The sequence below is a fragment of the Cervus elaphus genome, chromosome 30 (genome assembly GCF_910594005.1).
Source record: "Cervus elaphus chromosome 30, mCerEla1.1, whole genome shotgun sequence".
Classification (NCBI taxonomy): Eukaryota; Metazoa; Chordata; class Mammalia; order Artiodactyla; family Cervidae; genus Cervus; species Cervus elaphus.
The window spans coordinates 47,350,335-47,374,247 of record NC_057844.1 but is presented as its reverse complement, the minus strand read 5'-3'; positions in this window follow the sequence as shown (position 1 = coordinate 47,374,247).

Below are 23,913 nucleotides of genomic sequence, written 5' to 3'. Positions count from 1 at the left end.
GGAGGAGCAGTTAGAGGGGTAGGTGATTTAAAAAAAAAAAAAAAGAGTTATTATGGAATTATACAAAATTATGTGTGTGAAACTTTTGAAAGCTGCAAATACTACAGAATTTAAACAATCTCTTTCATTCAATAAAAAAATGTAAATCAAAGCTATAATGAAATATCACTTCACCATGGGTAGAATGGCCACCATCAAAAATTCTACAAACAATGAATGCTAGAGAGGGTATGAGGAGAAGGGAACCCCCCTTCACTGTTGGTGGGAATATGAATTGGTACAGCCAGTAAGGGGAGCAAAATGTGAAGTTTCACTCAGAAAACTAAAGGTAGAACTACCGTATGACCTAGAATTCCACTCCTGGACATATATTTGGAAAAAGAGTAATTCAAAAGGATACATGCACCCTAATGTTCATCGCAACACTATTTACAATAATCAAGACAAGGAAACAACCTTAATGTTCATCCATAGAGGAATGGATAAAGAAGATGTGGTACATATATACAATGGAATATTATTCTGCCATGAAAATGAACAAAATAATGCCATTTGCAGAGATGTGAATAGACCTAGAGATCGTCAAACTGAGTGAAGTACGTCAGACAGAGAAAGAAAAATATCATATGATATTGCTTATAAGTGGAATCTAAAGAAGTGGCTAAAGAAATCATGCATGGATGTGAGAGTTGGACTATAAAGAAAGCTGAGTGCCAAAGAACTGATGCTTTTGAACTGTGGTGTTGGAGAAGACTCTTGAGAGTCCCTTGGACTGCAAAGAGATCAAACCAGTCCATCCTAAAGGAAATCAGTCCTGAATATTCATTGGAAGGACTGACATTGAAGCTCAAACTCCAATACTTTGGCCACCTGATACAAAGAACTGACTCATTAGAAAAGATCCTGATGCTGGAAAAGATTGAAGGCAGGAGGAGAAGAGGATGACAGCGGATGAGATGATTGGATGGCATCACTGACTCAGTGGACGTGAGTTTGAGCAAGCTCCAGGAGTTGGTGATGGACAGGGAAGCCTGGTGTGCTGCAGTCCATGGGGTTGCAAAGAGTCAAGACATGACTGAGCGACTGAACTGACTGAATTGACTGAAAGAAGTGGCAAAAAGTGAACCTCTTTACAAACTAGAAGCTGATTCACATATATAGAAACCAAACCTGTGGTTACCAGGGGAGAAAGGAGAGCAGCAATAAATGCGGAGACTGGGATTGACATATACGCACTATTATTAATATATATAGAATAAATAACTAATAAGAACCTACTGAATAACACAGGGAATTCTATTCAGTACTCTGTAACGACCTATATGGGAAAAGAATCTAAAAAGAGTGGATATATATGTATGTATAATTGACTCACTTTGCTATGTAGCAGAAACTAATACAACATTGTAAATCAACTATGCTCTAATTTTAAATTTTTAATTAATAAAATAAAATTTTAATAAGAAAAATAAACAAGTTAAAAATCCATGCAACTAGAAATTCAGAAACACGCCCCCAAATAATTCATGGGATGCAAAAGAAATTATACTGAAAAATTTTCAAATACTTAGAATGAAGAACAAAAACACTGTTATCAATGCAAAAACTGAAGGAGAAATGCTTAACCTTAAAATACTTTCAATATACAGGAAAAAAGGCAAAAAATAAGTGAACTTCAAGAAGTTTTGCACCAACTTGATGTAATACTCAGATGGTAAAGAATCTGCCTGCAATGCAAAAGACCCTGGTTCAGTCGCTGGGTTGGGAATATGCCCTGGAGAAGGGAATGGCAACCTACTCCAGTATTCTTACCTGGAAAATCCCATGGACAGAGGAAGCTGGTGGGCTACCGCCCATGGTATTGCAAAGAGTTGGACACAACTGAGCTACTAACACAAGAAATTTTTCACCAACCTTATAAAATACTACTAGCTTCATCAATGCTCTAGCCTCCCTTCTCTTGACCCAGACTTCTAGGATGAGTGCTGTCACCCAAGGAGGCTCAGCAATAGCACTTGATGATATATGGGGTCACGTGGCCGTGAAACATAACCTGGTCCTGAAGTCACACTCCAAAGCTTTCCTGGCCTGCACTTACTCTAGGAAAAAAGAAAAAAGAAGGAAAACTGGAAGGATTTTTTTTTTAACAATGTGAATAGGTCAAGAATTGGGAAAATTATTTTTCTTTGATCCCTAACTGAAGTGTCATCAATCTCCAACACAGTCAACCATGCATAACCATCCAGTTTATTATTTGGAAGCTAGTAGGAAAAAAATGTAATGAATTGTATGTCACATTGGCCACAACTAAACTCCTACCATCACCTTTATTGATTTAAAGTTTGGATTCGCTAAGTGTATCTTCAGAAAAATTACTTAAATTATCCCCTTTCTTCATTTAATTTCCTCAAGATTAAAGCTATGATATGTTTCTTAAAATATACACACTACTATACAGAAAATAAACAACCAACAAGGACCTACTATATAACACAGGTAACTAAGCCCATTATCTTGTAGTAACCTATAAGAGAAAAGAATATGAAAACAGAAACTATGTGTGTGTTTATATATATATATAGGCTTCCCTGATAGCTCAGTTGGTAAAGAATCCACCTGCAATGCAGGAGACGCCAGTTCAATTCCTGGGTCAGGAAGATCCGCTGGAGAAGGGATAGGCTACCCACTCCAGTATTCTTGGGCTTTCCTTATGGCTCAGATGATAAAGAATTTGCCTGCAATATGGGAGACCTGGGTTTGACCCCTGGGTTGGGAAGATCCCCTGGAAAAGGGAATGACTACCCACTCCAGTATTCTGGCCGAGACAATTCTATGGACTATACCCATGGGGTCGCAAAGAATATGCCATGACTGAGAGACTTCCACTTTCATATATAATTGAAAAAAAGAATTTTAAGCCAAACTTGTGTACTGGGTATATACCCCACTTGGTTGTAATATATTATCTATTTATATATTGTGAATTCAACTGACTATCTTATCAATGCTTTGATATTAATATTAATGTTCATAATAAATATTGGCCTATTAACAAAAAACTATGATACTTTTCTCAGATGATTCCTGGTGAGGATGAGATGATAAAAATAATACAGCACAGGGTCTTGCGGCTAAGGCCAATAGTTATTATTTCATAGTTTTTGTCTGCCTCAGAAAGACATCTGATCAAGAAAATAGCTAAAATACACTTGTCATCAACCTGAATTGAAGGTCTTAGCATGTCAGAAGAGAAAATGAGGCAAAATGTTGGTCAGTATTGAATCTGATCCGTGATGGCTCAGACAGTAAAGTGTCTGCCTACAATGTGGGAGACCTGGGTTCGATCCCTGGGTCGGGAAGATCCTCTGGAGAAGGAAATGGCAACCCACTCCAGTACTCTTGCCTGGAAAATCCCATGGATGGAGGAGCATGGTAGGCTACAGTCCATGGGGTCACAAAGAGTCGGACACGACTGAGCGACTTCACTCACTCACTCATTGAAACTGGAGGGAAGATACGAGAGTCACCAAGGCAAACATCAACAGCGCCCGGAAGAGCAGCATCCAGGATCTGTCTTGTCCAGTAACAATAGCTACAAAAGTCCAGCATGGACTGGACAAACCAGGCCAACCAACCACAAGCCTTTCCATCTGGGCAATATTTTTGATAGAGAGTTGAAAGTCTCCACCCACCCCTCACACTTATCAAAGTCTGGGGAAATCTAAAAGTAACAATCTTGCCTAGAAGACCCTGCTGAGATAGAAATCATAAGATAATTTAAATCCTATGAGGTAAATAGCTGTGTTGCTGCTCATCAAAAAGAATTGGAATTCCACAATTAATTTCCAATGTGGAGAACAGGAACAATATCATCCAGTGTATGAGCTTGGACTTCAGACCTGAGTTAGAATTTCCACCTCTAGTTGTGTGACCTTAGACAAGTTATTTATGCTTTCTTGAGGCTGTTCCCTTGTGTACAAAATAGAGGTGAAAAATATCTACCTCACAGGGTAAGATGAGGTTTCATGAGTACTTGAGCATTGGATGAGTGGTAGCAATTATTCATGAGAGGAAAAAGTAGGTCCGGCTTTTTCCTCAGCTTTCTGGCTGAAAAGGACAGACCCGAACAGGCAGCCATTGCAGGGGAGACAGTGTCTACTAAAAACACCATAAGCATTCAAGTCTCTACTGGGAAGTCATGAGGAAGTGGGGTACATGGACAAAGAAGTGGGACACAGAGGACATGTTTCTCCCCTTTGTGGGTGGAGTCTCAGACTAGGCCTAAGAGAGAGATAATGTTCTTTATTCAAAGTAAAGGCAGTTTAGTCCTAGGAAAATCTAACCACGTAGGGTCACTGGTGAAGTAACCGGTCAAATAGCCTGGGCCTGTTCTGAGTCTTGGCTGAGGGTGAAAAGCAAATCGCTTCCCATGACATACCTCCTGTTTCCCAAGCAGGGCCTACCTACTGAACACTACACATAAATCCCAGATGAAAGCAGTGCACCGGTTTCCCAGTAATGTAACTTTCCCAAACGCTGCACACACAGATTTATAGTAACACTGGGCAGCCATGCAAAAGGTTGCATTGTGTTCAGTAGTATTTCTTCTAATTTCAGGAGGATTTCGGGTGAGGACCTTTGAAGTGGGTGCTTGACTCATGCATCTGTAAATTCCTCATTTTCCACAGTTATTAAAACACCCGTCAGTGCCAGGTTATGCCATTGTTCATTCACTCCTTTGGCACGCCAGCGTGGGGGTGGATGCCAACCACACGGCAGCCACAGGGGCACAGACAAACAGTAGGTGAGGCGGGCAGGCGTCATGGAGGCTAGGGACTGCATGCCAAAGGGACACACGCTTGGGGGCTGTCCTACTGTCCCCACTTAGAAGTCCTTTAACTCCTTGTGGCTGTCGAAAGATCCCCCTGGCCTTATGCAGCAACGTGGTTGGACCTAGAGATCGTCATACAAAGTGAAGTAAGTCAGAGGGAGAAAGACACGCATCATATAATATCACTTACATATGGAATCTTGCAGGAAATGGCAACCCACTCCAGTATGCTTGCTTGGAAAATTCCATGGGCAGAGGAGCCTGGGGGGCTACAGTCCACGGGGTCACAAAACAGTCAGACATGACTGAGCTACAGAACAACAATATGTGGAAGACACACACAAAAACGATACAAATAAACTTATTATAAAATACAGACTCACAGACATAGAAAACAGAGCTGCCAAAAGGAAACCATGGAGATGGGAGAAATTAGGAGTTTGATATTAACAGATTCACACTACTATGTATTACATAAAAGAGATAACCAACAAGGACCTACTGTATAGCACAGGGAACTATATGTCATATCTTATAACATCATATAAAGGAAAAAATCTGAAAAAGAATATGTATACATATATGTATAATTGAATTACTTTGCCATACACCTGAAATTAACCCAACGTGGTAAATCAACTATACCTCAATAAATAAATTTTAAAAATCCCCTGAGATCTGGAAGAGAACATGAAAACAAGCTGAGTTCGTCAAGAGATGACTTTCTTCACCTAGTAAGTCTTCAATTTTTAGAAATCGTCAAAGAATTCTGCACACTAAAATTGGCAAACATTTGACTGTTCCTCACTCAGTATTTCTGCCCCGGATCCATTCCATGGGTCAGGGAAGGAGTATCTAGGAGGGTCTCCTCAGGTCATAGGCAGAAGGCATATTTCTATTTAGGGGATCAGCCCTGACCACAGAAATAGGTGTTAGAACCAGAACAACATGTTTGCCTTAGTTAGTTCTTTTCTTTGGAATGTAACACACTGTATATAAGCCACTCTGTTCTTCCATACCCCAGAGTGCCACTGCTAATTATCATTATAATGTTTTAATAGCAATTTCCCCAGCAGAGAATTCAAAATTCTTTAGTACACTATCTCCTTTCCCCTCAAAATACCTTTATGAAATAACTGGAGGAAAGCTATTATTATTTCATTCTAGAAAAATTTATTTGACTGAGGAGGCGAAAACCTAGATAATTAAATAGAGCATGGCCAGAAACTAATCAAACTAATTTTTAGGTGAAGCTTGTGAAATCAGCTTCATTATGTCTATAGTGATACCTGCTACCTCCCTCCACCATCACGTTTTCAATCATTTACCCAAGACTAACTGCCCTGGCCTGAACCACAGATGTGACTGAATAGAATCATCGTCCATTCTAAGAATGTTTACCTGCCACCAAAAAGTACCTGTTAATAGGCAGATGGTTGTGCTGCTTTAAAAAAGTCAATCAGAACACATATGAATTGTCTAATACAGGGTTAATTAACAGCACTACAGGTATTTTTCTGTTGGCCGCTTAGCATGTGGAATCTTAGTTCCCCCACCAGGGATCAAATCCATGCCCCCTGTACTGAATGCACGGAACCACTGGACTGCCAAGGAAGCCCCAGTACTGACACTTTTGATAATCTTTTGACATGGGGTGTTGTCCAGTGCATTTTAGATGTTGAGCAGCACCTCTGGCTCCACCTACTAGATGCCGGTAGCATCTTCCCCAGTTGAGACAACTGAAAACATCCCCAGACATTCCTGAACATTCCTTCGGGAAGGAAGAAGGGGCGACAAAACCATTCACCATTGAGAGATGCTGCTCTAACCAACCAAAAGCAAATAATGATGGAGCACTACCCTCAGCCTGACATTATAGTAACCAGATGCTGGAGGCTAATAAATAACATGTTCTTGTTTTCACGAGACTGGAGGTAAAGACAGAGCTTACCTCCAGTATACTGGAGATTGAGAATTGAGAGTCTATGCAAAGGAGGGAAGGTGGGAGGGACAAATTAGAGGTATGGGATTAACAGGTACAAACTACTATGTGTGAAATAGATAGGCAATGAGGATATACTGCATAGCACAGGAATTATAGCCACTAACTTAAAACAACCTGTAATAGAGTATACTCTGCAAAAATGCTGAATTAGTATGCTGTACCCCTCAAACTCATATAATATTATAAATCAACTATACTTCAACGAATAAAATAATAGTAATAAAAAGAGTATGCAACGGGAATTCTGAGATGGGAAATCACAGTTGTTCAGAGCAAACTTCATGCACAGTGTGCGCTATGAGTTAGACTTGAAAATGTGCAGACCTTGAAACATTAAATGATGAAAGACTTTAGGCCATAGCTGAAGGGAAAAGATTATAAACAAGGATCTGAATGCCAAAAGGAGCACAAGAAAGACAGACTGCCATCTGACAGGTGCTAGGGACTGGTCTCCTTGTGCGGGATCAATGTCAAATGGAAGAGGAGTGTCAAACACTGGTCAGATCTCTGCCCCGACTTATTAGTTGTACTTGCTTAGAAGATATAGAGGTCAGGCTTTCAAATTGGCTGATGAAAGGAGCCTAGAAGTAATTGTCAGTACACTGGATGGCAAGATCAATCTTCAAAAAGGCCTTCAGCACCTGAAGCAATGGGTTGAATTTCATAAAATGTTATTTAACTGTGCCAAATGTAAGATCCATGCTTGCATCCAAAAAAAAAAAAAAACTGACTGCAGAAATAGAGTATGGAGGTAACAAAGTGTAGCAAAACAAATGTAAAAAAAGAAAAAGGATTACAGATTTTGCCAGCAGCATCTTCAATGGAAGTCAACTATAAAATATTAATGCCTCCTTCCTGACATACTAAAAAAAAAAAGTAATGAAATTCTAGTTTCCATTAATAGAAGTATAATATCTAGAAGGAGGGAGGTGACAGGCCCCTTTTGAATATGCATTTACAAACCACAGGTGGATTACTGTGTTCACCTCTTTAAAGCTTACAGACAAACTGGAACATATTCAAAGAATAGCAAGTCCAGTACGGAAGAAGCATGAAATCAGACCACGTGAGGAATTTGAATTTTTAATCAGGAGACAAGATAAACCTGCAAACATGATAGCTATTTTCGCATATTTAGGGACAGAATTAGAATCAGTAGGCAGAAGTTATAAGGAATTAAATTTTGGATCAAATATGAAAAATAACTTTCCTATGCTTGAGGTTGCCCAAAGATGTTTTCTCAAGAGGAAGTGGGTTACCACCTGAGAACATTCACCAACATAAGCAAGATGACCACTGAACACGAAACTTAGTATCTCTATAAACCTCCATTATCTGTCTATAATTAGAGGTAAGAACAAAGAGTTTTATGAGATAATGAATGGCAAGAGATTTACATCTAGAAAGTACCTCAATAAATTGCATCTATTACTTCTCACTTGTTTTGGACAATCAACTCCCCACCCCCATCTATCAGAGAGCAGCAGACAGACCAATTAATGAATGGAGTTTCCAGCACAATATCTTTAACTATCACTGAAAAGAGACAGGATCTAAAACATGTGGTTATAGAAATTATAAACCTAGAATTCCAGTTTCTTAATTGCAGAGGTTAGAAAAGAGGTGACGTGGCATTTCTGCTTTCACGATATTGCAACCATGCAGTATAACCAACTTCTCACATTTCCCAGTTTAATGTTTTTATTAAAGGCCTTTGTAACCATTTCTCTTCATTCTCAGTGCAAGTGACCAAGCTACTCTCAGACTAGAGTAACTGAGAACAGGACATGTCCCCTGCATCCGCGGGGTAACATTGTAAGCCCGCCAAGGTTGCACCGCAAACCAGGGACTGTTCCCCAAGATGACTCTTGTGAGCATGCGCCCTGCAAGCCCACACAGGGAGAATGCTGTCCGGTTGCCCCTCCCCCAGTCTATCATGGTTTTGTGTAGCTTTACAGCAGCTGTCAGCTATGTTAACATCCTAGCAGATGTCCTGAATATTTCCTTACTCAAGATCTGATATAGGTCTAATCATAAAAAGAGTAGAATGCTACTCAGAATCTCAGACTATCCATGGCTAAATGAATGTAATTTGTCTTTGGTGTATGGTCTGCAAGAAATTACTCCGCTGGTTAACTGAAGAATTCTTCCTGTTGAAGGATTGCCAGGCTGCAATGTAGAACTGGCCTGCGATGCTAGGCTTTCTTCTTGACATCTGTGGGAGCACTCTTCTGTTTCTTCACTTGTCTTGGGTAAAGCCCACACCCCACCCTTGCTTGCCGCCTGCCTCCCTAATGTACATTCTATTCTAGTTCAGAACTGGGACTAGGGTTAGGGCAGCGAGGCACCTAGGGCACAAAATTTCTGCACTCATATCTCAGGCTCTCCAGCTTGGAAGTCCTACTTCCCTCTCACCCAAAGAATGAATTCATGTGCTGCCTCCTTTTGAAAGTCTTCCGTGGTATACACTATCATATGTGAAATAGATAGTGGGAAGCTGCTAAAATAACACAAGGAGCCCAGGCAAGTGCTCAGTGATGACCTGGATGGGTGGGATGGGTGGAGGGAAGGGAAGGAAGGGACATGTGTCTAAGTGTGACTGATTCACATTATTGTAGAGCAGAAGCCAACACAAAATTGTAAAGCAATTTTCTACCAATTAAAAAATAAATGTAATTTTTTAAAGTTAAAAAAAATAGTCTTCTATGATCCATCTAGTTGGAGGCTACCTCTAATCCACCCCACCCCCACCTCTGCCTGCCCAAATTCCCACTAAAATCTACTTGAAGATCACTTAAGGCACATAAAACTGTTTACCTTGATTTATAATTACTTAAACATTAAAGTTAGTTGTGACAGAGGCTATTAATGTCCAAGCCCTATATCCACATTCCCTTCACTTAGTAGCAGAACCTTGATAAACAGCTGGATACATCAATCCAACTAAAAGACTGTATTTCCCAGCCTCTCTTGAAGCTTGCGAACTTTCTTTGAAGCTCATGATAGCCATCATTTATCATGTAGCATAGAGTATGTAATGTAGTATAGAATGCCCAGAAAAATCTCAAGGAAAAAGAGTGGCTACACTCTTCTTCTTCCTGTATCTTTGTGTATGGAAAACAGATGTGATGTCTGGAATTCCAGCAGCCAACTTGAACCACATGGTCAATGGTCTCATTCTAGGCAGTTGACGAGGAAAGTTAGAAGATCCTGAAACACTAGTATACTGTGGAGTCTGTATATCAGCTCTAGACTGCCTCCCTCAAAACTTTTTTTTACCAGGAAGATAGATAAACTTACACATCATTTAAGCCACTGACACATGCACCAAACTTAATTTTAACTAACATAGATTTTTATACCAAAAGGGGACTGCTGCTTTAGCAAAACTATAGGATTCATTTAAAGGACATGGTTGGATGGCATCAGCAATGACAAAACTGTTGCAGACAGGAGAGTTGGCAATCCTGGTAAAACAGTAGCCAGCAGAACCCAGGAAGGGACAAAGGGTTGTGACGTTCATGAAAATAATAGGACATTTTTAGAGTGTTAGTGTGTGTTGGCTAATTCTTGACACTGCCAGTAATATTCTACAAAAGAAATGAACCCAGATTAGAGCTGGCTAATCTGCATTCAGGTTGGGAAGGAAGACAACTTTGTTAAGAGCCTATAGCCAGCAGATTAAGTCTTACTTGGAGGCTTTTCAGACTGAAGAAGCTGTGTACTTCTTACTTCAAAGTGAAGCTATTATAAGCCATGGCCAAGGCCAAAAGCAGCCTTCAGGGGAGATAAACCCATGGCCTCTTACCTTTGTCAGGTACGGTGTACTTCCTTCAGGAGTTTTCTGTCAAATGTGGAAGCCGTTAATTAGCAAAACCCTTCATGCCTTTTTTTTTTTCAAATAGTCTCAGTTTGGGAGAGGGGGAGTTGGCAAAGCACAGAGGGCTGTATGTAATAAAAGAGAGTCTTCAGGCTCAAAAACCTTATTAAGACAAGGTATCTGATTCTGGGTTACCCACAAACAGAAGAGAATAGCAGCAAGTAAATTGGAAGCCCCCTGGGTTTGTAGGATGTGTATTGCCCATAAAACCCTAGGCTAGCCAGCAGCATCATGATACTAATCTCTTAAATAATCCCTGAGTCCTCAAGCTTATCCCCAAAAAGAGGTGAAATAGGAATGTAGCCCCCAAGAAAAGCCCACTCTCGAATGCCCACCTTAGAAAGACCATATAGAAGAGTCGACCGGGAAGAGCTTCCCGGAGAGAAAGCCCGTGGCATTGAGGACAATGACCATGGAAATCACTCAACTGCCTGGGCTAGCATCTTCACTATTCTCAACCAATGTGATTTAGAAATTGCTATGGGGAATTCCCTGGTGGTGCAGTGCAGGCTGCCCAGATTCAATCCTGGTCTGGGTAACCAAGACCCCACAAGTCACGTATGTGGCCAAAAAAAAGGAAAAAAAAAATTGCTATAGCCCAGAGTCTTCGATTTTCTGCATGTAAGTTATACTGCAGTCTTTACGTTTCTACTCTACTGTTGGATATTGGGCATAGTAGATAGGCAGTAACTTTTTGTCAGACCATGATGATCCTCTCTGACATCTAAGGGAGCTGACTGTGCAGGCAGAGATCCTTAACCTTGAACTGGAGGCTCTAACTGAATTGCATTTGAGTATCTCCCTTGAGGAAGAAAGGAAAGTAGTGATGCATACCTCAGGAGTCAGGGGGATAGATTGGCAGACACTGACAGTTTCCTACTCCCCCCTTCTTGTAACAGAACCCTGGGCTTTATTTAGGTAGACATGTTGCCTATTGAATAGACTGTGGGGAAACACTCAAAGTTTTTGATTAGAACTGTGCTTTGGGAAGATTTATGTAGCAACAGGAGATAGTATTCATTAAAGGAGAGAACGATTGAAAGGATGGATTTTGGCTGGAAAGCTATTGCAATATTCAAAGAAAAATTAATGAAACCTACATAGAGCTGGATGCAAGGGAAATAGAAGAGAAGGGGACAAAGAAATACAAAGGTAGATATTGTTCAACTTGATTATGAGACATGGGAAGCAGAGCAAGGTTAAATGTTAGATATGGCCTCATGGTCCCATTTTAGCGTCAAGGAAATGGTCATATCAGGAACAGAAACAAAGAAGGCAAGAGAAAGAGCAGATCTGTAACAAACAAGATAAGCTCCGATCTGAATACATAAATGTGCATTGCTGGCAAGATACTCACATTGGTATCATTACCAAATTAGATGTGAGGCCCCCACTTCGGGGTCCTAGCTGAACCAAATCCCCCTGGCTTGGTCAGGGAGTTCTTTCCCTCTTTGGATCCTTGGGTCAAGAAAATCCCCTGGAGAAGGAAATGGCAACCCACTCTAGCATTCATGCTTGGAGAATCCCACGGACAGAGGAGCCTGGCGGGCCACAGTCCACGGGGTCACAGAATCAGACACGACTGAGGGACTAACACTTCAGCCTACTTTGCTGGCCATCTTGAATCTAGCCGGTTCAGTCTAGGTGTGGCTTTGCAGCATCCTGTTGATAAAACACAAGTAGCTTGTATGGTTAACGACAGTTTCTGTGCCTGGGGCTGGGCTGCATCGCATAGGTAACAGTATCTGACAGTTGAAGCATCAGATTTGAAGTCAGTGAGGATGGAGAAAGGAAAACTACAAACTGGAAAATCCTCTGCCAAGGATAATCAATGAATCAAACAAGAAGGAAAGATCATTGGGAGAAAGTTAGTTGGTAGAAAGAGTAGGAAACCAAGAATTGCCTTACCTGATTGGAAAATGGCTTTTCAAAAGTCATTTGGATAGAATTTGTATCCTGCTGTTGTGTGAAAATTACATAAATCTTCATCATGTTGAATTGGTTCATAATGCTTTTCAGGTCTACTATCTTCTACTTCTCTATACACTCATTCTATTCATTTCTGAGAGTCTGATATTAAAGCTCCAACAAAAATCTTAATTTATCTACTTAAAACAAACAATTGCAATATATAGTGGAACCATATGTATCCTTGTTCTGTATTTTCCAAGTCTCCCGTAACTGTGTTATCATATTTTCATAATTTAAAAAATGAAAAAGAAAGATTAAAAAAAGAGAGAGATGATTAATTTAAAATGAGGCCTTTAAGGTGGGCCCTCATTCAGTCTGACTCGTGACCTTATAAGAAAAGGAAATTTGAACACAAGGAGATACCAAGGCTGCACAGGCATAGAGGAAAGGTCAAGAGAAGAGGCAGCAAGGGGGCCGCCATCCGCAAGCCAACAAGAGGCCTCTGAGAACTCAACCCTTGGTCTTCAACTTCTAGCTTTCAGGACTGTGAGGAAAATAAGTTTCTTTTGTTCAGGGTACCCAGTCCGTTGTATTTTGTGACAGCAACTCTAGAAGACAAATACATTTGGAAACTTATAAGAAAAGAAAGCTCTTAAGGTCCACCCTAGACCTGCAGAACCAGAAACCCTGGGGATGAGGGCCAGCAATCTGCACTGTAACAAATTCAGAATCTCCAGGTGATTCTTATGCACAGTTCAGCTTGAGAACCACTGGTCTAGAATATTCTAAGCTCAAGAAGAGAGGAGGCTAAAATAAATGATATTTTTCTCTTTTATTCTGAGGTATCACATTCTTTATAAAGAATTATTTGGAACTAGAGATTATCATACCAAGGGAAGTAAGTCAAACAGAAAGATAAAGATCATATGACATCACTTATTTATGTAATCCAAAAATAAATGATACAAATGAACTGATCTACAAAACAGAAGCAGATTCACATACGGAAAATGAACTAAGAGTTATCAAAGGGAAAAAGAGAGGAGAGATAAATTAAGAGCTTGGGATTAACAGTTACACACTACTATATGTAAAACATATAAACACGGTCTTACTGTATAGCACAGGGAACTATATTCAATATCTTATTATAACCTATGATGGAAAACAATCTGAAAAATTATATATATATATGTGTGTGTGTGTGAAGATCCCCTGGAGAAGGGATGGCAACCCACTCCAATATTCTTGCCTGGAGAATTCCAAGGACAGAGGAGACTGAGGCCTGACGGGCTACAGTCTGTGGGTCACAAAGAATAAGACACGACTGAGCATCTAACACACACATACACTTTTCTGTATACCTGAAAATAATACAACATTGTAAATCAGCTATAATTCAGCTTCTAAAAAGAAAGAATTATTTAAATAAGCAAAAACAGATAGTAACAACGTCAACTACTCAGCCTTAGTTTTCATTAAAACTAATTCAGCTAGTAATATCAGTAGCAACTAAAGTATTCATTATATGTGTGGTTATTGGTTTTTATACTAGAGACCAGTGGTTTCCAAATTTTAGAATGCCAAAGAAACAGGGAGCTTAACAAAAACACAGCTTCCAAAACTTGGATTCTTCTAGTCAGTGTGGAATTTAGAACTTTATCTTAAGGAACATCAGGTAATCTTGATACAGGCATCAAGAAACCACCAATTGTGTTTCTTTCATTCAGTCAAGAAGCAGAAAGACTAGAAATGAGTTGAGGTGGCTGAAGAGATCAAACAAATGTGAATGGCTTAGAAGGAATCCTCAAAATGTTATGTTAATTAAATCTTGGTCTTCTCAAACAAACCTTTTCTCAGATAATCACAATTGCAGAGATTCTGTAAGATCAGACATTTACCCTGGGAATAGTGACTTCAACGGCTGCAATTTCAGGTAACAGATTCTGACTAATGTTCCTCAAACTCTCCCACCATTTTTGGATGTCACAATTTTCAGTTCCAGTTACATCTGAAGAAGCCACATCAAGGCAGGTCTCTACTGGTAACATCAAACAAATTTGATGTTTTTGGATCTCAATCCTAGACCACTTCCTGCTCTCCAAATAAGGAGAGTTAGTCAAGTTTCTTAGCCTTCTAATGGAATAAAACACAAAATTTCACTCTTCTGTCCAACTGCCACCCTGTCAAATAACACAAAGGAGAAATGCTCCTTTTAACCACAAACCAAGTTTTAAACATATGCTTGAATATAGAAATAAGGTATGCAATACTTTTAAGTAAAATAAAGTCATGTATATTGAAAATGTTTTAAAATAATTGTTTAACAAAAATTAAAGAAACAAAATAATCATTTACTCCCTACATGGCTATTTGTTGCTGTTCAGTCACTAAGTCATGTCTGACTCTTTGCAACCCCATGGACTGCAGCACGCCAGGCCTCTCTGTCCTCCACCATCCGTCAGAGTCAGTCTGCTCAAATTCGTGTCCATTGAGTCAGTGATGCCATCTAACCATCTCATCCTCTGCCACCCTCCTCCTTTTGCCTTCAGTCTTCCCCAGCATCAAGGTCTTTTCCAACAAGTCAGCTCTTCGCATCAGGTGGCCGAAGTATTGGCGCTTCAGCTTCAGCATCAGTCCTTCCAATGAATATTCAGGATTAATTTCCCTTAGGATTGACTGGTTTAATTGATCCATATGGCAATAATAAGTAAATAAGTTAAAAAACAAGTAAGTGGATTAGGATGTTTTACTGGTCATAGTTCTATCCCATTTTTTCTCCTAAACCGTGAACTCCAGTTAGCAGTCCTTACTTCAGTTTTTCAGCTCTTACAGTAAAAATATTTTAGTTGAAGAATTTAATCATTTAAGGCTTTCCTTTTATAACCACCTTCTTGCAGACAATTTTTCTATTCAAAAATTCCAATGTGATAATGGAGCCACTAGGAGAGAGGAATCACCCACTGATCTCCAGGAAACACTACCCACAAGCTTTCCAACAGCTCCCTCAGTCTGCCACGCTGTTGCTGTTATTTGTGACATGCATGCATCTAATACGGAAACCTGGCAGGAAATATCAAATAGTAACAAAAACTAACTTGATGTTATTAAGAGGTTTGAGTTAATTTGGACAAGTAGATAAAACTGATGACATTAGCTCAGAAACAAACAGAATTAAAACTACATAAGGAGAAGAAAAGAGAGGCTGAGGAAGGCTGTGATTCATCCTATTGTGGCTTTATTACAAAGCTCTTTGCTGAAAACCAGGGCTGGTCCTTTCTGCCACACAAGTTCATGTTTAACCATGCTCTGCAGGTAAAGAGAGAATCACATAAAACTCTATTATGGGGCCTCATCCCACACTGGGTGGGGTGGTTGTGAAACTAAGTCTCTCAACAGATGGCTGAGCCTCATGTAACTAAGTCAACTAAGCCACACAAGGCTGACTCTTCTCCAACCTCTGTGCCCCCTACAGCCCTCTCTACCAGCCTTCCCAGTCCCTCCTGAAGGGCATGTCACTCCCCCACAGTCCTGGTCCCCTTTCCTTTAGCCCATTCCTTCAGCTCAGCCAGGCGTCAGTGGACTTCTGACCGATTCTTCTGAGGGAACCAGTAGGTCAAGGTCCCACCAAAGGGGAAGGAGATTGGTGAACTCAACTCCTGTTTGCTGGGATGGCTAAAGCTGAAGTCACGTCCAATCTTGTTTCCTTGATGAACACTTATTCTGCCTGCTAAAAAATGGCTTTGACTTATCTCCTTGAGAAATGTATCCATGGCATTATCATGCTACACTGCCCTCACTTTTTTCCTGGCCTGGTTTTTTCACTAAAGAGGGTCTCACAGCTCCTCAAGACCACACTTCTGCCTGAGCCATCCTAGTGGTCACATGGTGTCTTTCTACTGTCAAGTGTCTCCCTTAATTGCAGACGTGGGGAGATACTTGCTAAAGACCAAGAATTCCAGAGGGAGAGAGATAAATTAGGGACTTAGAGGGATAAATTAGGAATTTGGGATTAACAGATAAACATTCAGTTCAGTTCAGTTCAGTCACACAGTCGTGTCCAACTCTTTGTGACCCCATGAACCACAGCATGCCAGGCCTCCCTGTCCATCACCAACTCCCAGAGTTTACTCAAACTCATGTCCATTGAGTCAGTGATGCCATCCAGCCATCTCATCCTCTGTCGTCCCTTTCTCCTCCTGCCCTCAATCTTTACCAGCATCAGGGTCTTTTCAAGTGAGTCAGCTCTTCGCGTGAGGTGGCTAAAGTACTGGAGTTTCAGCTTCAGCATCAGTCCTTCCAATGAACACCCAGGACTGATCTCCTTTAGGATGGACTGGTTGGATCTCCTCGCAGTCCAAGGGACTCTCAAGAGTCTTCTCCAACACCACAGTCCAAAAGCATCAATTCTTCAGTGCTTAGCTTTCTTTATAGTCCAACTCTCACATCCACACATGACCGCTGGAAAAACCATAGCCTTCACTAGATGGACCTTTCTTGACAAAGTAATGTCTCTGCTTTTTCATATACTATCTAGGTTGATCATAACTTTCCTTCCAAGGAGTAAGCGTCTTTTAATTTCATGGCTCCAGTCACCAGCTGCAGTGATTTTGGAGCCCAGAAAAATAAAGTCTGACACTGTTTCCACTGTTTCCCCATCTATTTGCCATGAAGTGATGGGACCAGATGCCGTGATCTTAGTTTTCTGAATGTTGAGCTTTAAGCCAACTTTTTCACTCTCCTCTTTCACTTTCGTCAAGGGGCTCTTTAGTTCTTCTTCACTTTCTGCCATAAGGGTGGTGTCATCTGCATATCTGAGGTTATTGATATTTCTCCCAACAATCTTGATTCCAACTTGTGCTTCTTCCAGCCCAGCATTTCTCATGATGTAGTCTGCATATAAGTTAAATAAGCAGGGTGACAATATACAGTCTTGACATACTCCTTTTCCTATTTGGAACCAGTCTGTTGTTCCATGCCCAGTTCTAACTGTTGCTTCCTGACCTGCATACAGGTTTCTCAAGAGGCAGGTCAAGTGATCTGATATTCCCACCTCTTTCAGAATTTTCCACAGTTCATTGTGATCCACACAATCAAAGGCTTTGGCATAGTCAATAAAGCAGAAATAGATGTTTTTCTGGAAATCTCTTGCTTTTTTGATGATCCAGAGGATGTTGGCAATTTGATCTCTGGTTCCTCTGCCTTTTCTAAAACCAGCTTGAACATCTGGAAGTTCACAGTTCACGTATTGCTGAAGCCTGGCTTGGAGAATTTTGAGCACTACTTTACTAGTGTGTGAGATGAGTGCAATTGTGTGGTAGTTTGAGCATTCTTTGGCATTGCCTTTCTTTGGGATTGGAATGAAAACTGATATTTTCCAGTCCTGTGGCCACTGCTGGGTTTTCCAAATTGCTGACATATTGAGTGCAACACTTTCACAGCACCATCTTTCAGGATTTGAAATAGCTCAGCTGGAATTCCATCACCTCCACTAGCTTTGTTTGTAGTGATGCTTCCTAAGGCCCACTTGACTTCACATTCCAGGATGTCTGGCTCTACATATAAAATAGGTAAACAACAATGTCCTACTGTATAGCACAGGGAACTGTATTAATATCTTGTAATAACCCATAATGGAAAGGAATATGAAAAATATATATATATAAAAATATATATATAGCTCTTCACCTGTAATGCGGAAGACCTAGGGTCGATCCCTGGGTTGGGAAGATCCCCTGGAAGGAGACATGGCAACCCACCCCAGTATTCTTACCTGGAGGATCCCCATGGATAGAAGAGATTGGCTGGCTACAGTATAGGATAGAGGATGACTACAATAGAGGATAGAGGATAAATAGATGGGTAGAGGATGGCTGGCTACAGTCCGTGGGGTCCCAAAGAGTCAGACATCACTGAGCAACACAGCTATGTACATATACATACATATATGTATGTGTGTATATATACATATATATATAAAACACTAACTCACTTTGCTATACACCTGAACTACTGTAAATTAACTATACTTCAATAAAAAATTAAAGTTAAAAATAATTTTTAAAAATTTTTAAATATTCTATGGGGATATATCAGGCAACACAGGGAACACAGCCAATACTTTATAATAACTGCAAATGTAATATAACCTTTAAAATTGTCAATCACTATATTGTACATTCATAAGTTATATAATATTGTACAGCAACTATACTTCACTAAAAAGAAGATAAAAGATAATAAAAATAATTAACAAAAACAAAAGCCAAGAAGAATTCCAGAGGGAGTTACATTTCTTACCATTGAAAAGTCATCAGTCTATTCTGAAATGAGCACGATGTGGTTGTACATAGAGAAATGGCCCAGACTCAGTGGATGACCCTGCTCCCAAAGCAGGGAGAAAACAGAAATGACAGAACTATTGCCTCTCCTAGACAGAGATGGCCCTGAGAACAACCCCAACACAGCACATTATCGTTGTGGAAGAAAATGGTTGGAGGAAAACTTCTGGACAAGGCCAAAGATGAAAAAGTATAGTAAATTAAAAATAAAGCTGTTAAAGGAAAAGAGCAGAAAGAATGAGGTTGAATGGGTGTGTTTACAGAAGGTCTATAAATGAATAATGAGTTAACTAAAAAAGCAAGTCTAATTGTGTTTTGATTAAGCTATTTATTTAATTCATTACATCAGTCAATAAATATGTATTAAGCTACTACAATCAGATTCTGTGAGAGACAGTGCATAAGATAGACACAGAGAAGCCCCAGGCCCTCATGGGGCTTATAGTTTCGAGAAAAAAGCACATTAGAAAATAAACATCCAAGTGTGCATCTAATGTTATTGAAGAAAACTACAAGATGCAATGAGAGCTCACAGCGGAGTAATGGATTGGGGGTGAGCAAGGAAGAGCTCCCTGAGGAAGTGACATTTAGACAAACCAGAAATGTGAAGAGGCAGTAATTGGGCATGAAGGGGGCAGGGGAGGGACCCGCAGACAGGCTCTAAGAAGGAGCAGCTTGGTGTGTTCTAGAAATTACATCAACATCCAAGTGCCTGTGAAGGAGTGAGCAAGAGACAAGCATTTGGGAGCAAGAAGAGAGGGAGCAGAAGATGGTCAGGGCCTGTAGGATTCAAGGAGACTTAGGATTTTGCCTTGGAGATATTGGGAAGGCATTCCAGGTTTCAGCAGGAAAAAAAGACTTCAGATATGAGCAGCAGAGCTGCTGTGTGGGGAAAAGATTGAGAGGAACGCAGGGAGATGGGGAAAACCCATTAAATGAAATTCAGGGGAGAGGTTAAGTTTACTTGGGCAGGGAAAATAACTCTGAACCAGTTCAAGAAATAGTAGATAAAAATGCAATTCCAATCATGTCTCCCTTACTTTAAAATCTTTCAGTGGTTTTCCATCACATTAGAATAAAAATCCAAATTCCTTACCATGGACTACAGGACCTCAAATGATCTGGCCTCTACATATCTCCAACTTCACCATGCTGTAGCCCACCAATAAGTTTATTTTCTTAAACTTTCCAAGTTCTTTCCTTTTTATCTGCTGCTTTCTTTAACTAAAGCATCCCTTTTGCCCCATATATCCTTAAGACTAGTTCCTCACTATTGACATCTGAGCTTACATCTCAGTTTACAAAATTATCAGTGTCCCTTGTCTAAAATTCATCCTAATCATCTCTTGAGGGCAGGAGAAGGGGGGCGACACAGAATGAGATGGTTGGATGGCGTCATTGACTCGATGGACATGAGTTTGAGCAAACTCCGGGAGATAGTGAGAACCAGGAAGCCTAACGTGCTGCTGTCCACGGGTTCCAAAGAGTCAGACACGACTGAGTGACTGAACAACAGCAAATCATCTCCACTATTTTCTATTTCCTTCACTCATTCGAAAATATTTTTCAAGCATCCTCTATGTATGAAGTACTGGAAGATACATCAGTGAACAAAACAGGAAAACGAAAATCCCTGCCTTTAGCAGGGATTCTAGTGAAGGGGAATGGTGAAAACAAAATATGCAAATTCAATATGTAAATTGTGGACTTCCCACGTGGCTCAGTGGTTAAAAAAAGAAAATAAAAAAAATCTGCCTTCCAATGCAAGAGACACTCCAATATTTTTGCCTGGAAAATTCCATGGACAGAGGGCCTTGGCAGGCTATAGTCTACAGGGTTGCAAAGAGTCAGACACAACTTTGTGACTGAACACACATGCAATATGTAAGTCAGAAGTGAATAGAGAGTATGTCAGAAGGTCAGCAATTATGTTAGAAGGTCAAAGAAGCTATACAAAGAAAAAGGAAGAGGAATGAGAAGTGAACAGGGCTGGATGGAGTGTGTTGTAAGTTTTTAAAAGAGAGTCACGGTGGGACTTCATTAATTAGATGATACTGAGAAAAGATGAAGAAAATGAGAGTTAACCCATGGAGCCTTTAAAGTTCATTTTCTTTATAGCTTCTGTTACAATTTTTATTATATTTGCTTCCTTACTTTGTCCCATCAGGGCAAAGACCATTGTCTGTCCTGTTCATTCTTAAATCCCTAGACCTTGGTACACATATTTGATGCAATGAGTCAATACATGAAAGGAAACAAATGTCTAAAGTGCCCTCCCATCCACCTGCATTCCAATCAAGCAAAATCAAGATGGCTGATCGGAGCCAGTGGTGACAGGTTTCCAGGATGTCCAGTACTTCTTCGTCAGTTAATTGTGTTGGCTAAAGTTTTTGTCAGCCCACTAAACATTGTTCCCATTTTTCTGGTAACAAATTCTTCATCTTTCTTGTGAGACTCTTTCCTCTCCCACATCCTGTGAGCACCTTCCCAGGGGAAACAAATTTCCACACCTGCTGTGGCTGCACAATGGACCCTGGGATGGAGATTTGACCTAAGAGGTACCCTTCCGGGCTGTTATGGGTTGTTGAGCTATACCAACAATGTAAGATGGGGTCAACTTTACCCTCAAGCAGTAAGATCCTGCCTAAGAATAAGTCTATGCAAAGATTATTATTATTTAGTCTCTAAGTCATGTCCAACTCTTTTGTGACCCCATAGATAGCTTGCCAGGCCCCTCTGTCCATAGGATTTCCCAGGCAAAAATACTGGAATGGTTTGCCAGTTCCTTCTTCAGGGGATCTTCCCAACCCAGGGATTGAACCCATGTCTCCTCCTTGGCAGGTGAATTCTTTACCACTGAGCCACCACAGAAGCTCTAAGAATAAGTCTACACAGAGAAAGCAGTGATAAAAGAGGAAAAAGAAAAGTGGCTTTACAATTGTATGATAAGAACTCCTAGATCCACTCATTCCAAAGCCAAGTATACTCTTTGAACCTCCCAGTTAAGTGGGACCCAAAAAAGAAGTCTTAATTTTAAGATATTTTGTTGTTACCTGCAACTTCCTAAAGCTGAAGCTCCAATACTTTGGCCACCTGATATGAAGAGCTGATTCATTAGAAAAGACCCTGATGCTGGGAAAGATTGAAGGCAGGAGGAGAAAGGGAAGAGAGAGGATGAGATGGTTGGATGGCATCACTTGCTCAATGAACATGAGCTTGAGCAAGTTCTGGGAGTTGGTGAAGGGCAGAGAAGCCTGGCATGCTGCAGTCCATGGGGTACAAAGAGTAGGACACAACTGAGCGAAAGAACAACAACTTCCTTCGAGTCTATATTAGTATATCCATCAGACAAAAGTTTAGGAGGTATAATTAGAAAACTGAGAGGGAAATCTGTGTCTTCTTTAAACTCTCAATCTTCCAATTGAACAAGTGTTGAGTTCTCATCTAACGGCCTGGTGATAGTGGAACTGTGAGTAACTCTATACAGAATGAAGATCTGTTCATTCAATTCATAAAATATTGACTGAGCATACACTATACCCCAGGTTCTGTGCCAGGAGGTGAGTATAGAATGTTGGCATGGAAGCCAGGTCCTTCTCCTTGTTTGGGGAATATAAACAGTAATAAATTTTATGTGAGGTGATACAAATGGAGAGGCTCAAAGTGAAACGCAAGTTCAAAGCAGGGACTCCAACCTGGCCACCAGGGGTGAATAACATGGGGTACACAGTCACTCTGAGGGCAACTCTGAGAGCAAGGGCTGTATAAGGCCAGACCTGAATTATGACTAGGATTATGTCAGAGGAAAAGGAATCTTAGAGAGAAATGAATATCAAAAACCTAGATCCAGGAATATCTTGTGTCAGAAATGTTTTTGTGTAATAATATCAGAAGTCTTGGAAATGTCTTCATGGAATCATCTGTCACATGACCTTATGAAGGTCACACATCCAAGCTTCAGCATTCACACTTCAGTGTCCCTTCCCTCACAAGTTTATCCTACATTCTATCTTTTGCCATTTCTTTATTAAACAGATGCAATGAGGATGGATTGTAATTATTGATAACATTATTTAATAGTCTTATTAGCAGACAATACATATGATCACATTTCTATCAAATAGCTGTAAATTTTTTAACATTCAACTGTGTTTAGAATTTTATTGAAGTAATTTTGATCCTCCCAAAGATGAGGTTTCAGCTGCATGGCATGTAGTTTAAACTTGATAAAGGTTGTGCCTTACACCCTCCATAGAACATGATAATCATAAATTCCTATAATAAGTTTCTGTAGAGATGAAGTGGTTGTTTTTGTACAACAAGATCATATATCTTCCAGCTGGAATAAAATGAGATTCTGAAAACAAAGTTATTGTGTTGTTAAATGGAACATAGAAAAGACATTTCTCCTTTTCAGAACGTTTGTTATGAATTTAAACAGAAAATATTTTTATGGGAACAGCAATAATAACTTATGACCAATTCTATTCCATGAAGTCTTTTTTTTTTAATGAATCAATATTTTGGATTACCAAGAACATTCTTCTCACTTGATATGTTAATGTTCCATAAAATACTTTTGACTTGAAATATTGCATCACAACTTTCATTTCACTTGGTGAATGTCAAATCATGTTAATTTTGTGCAAACCACATATCTATTTTGTAATGGAAGATCATTATTTCTCACTTGCTAAAAATATATATTCAAGAGCAAAAAAGAAAAGCTTCCCAAAGGCTACACTGGCACACATTTAGCCCTACTACAAACATTCTGTGGTCCTTAAAATGATCAAATCACCAACCAAATTGGCAAATGTTAATATTGCTGTCTGCTTTTCATAGAGAGAAGTGTTTTGTTTCTGTTGGACACATTTTTAGGAAATGAGGTAATGCTCAATTTTCCCCTAGGAAAGTGAGCCTGGGGCATGCTCAGAACTGACTT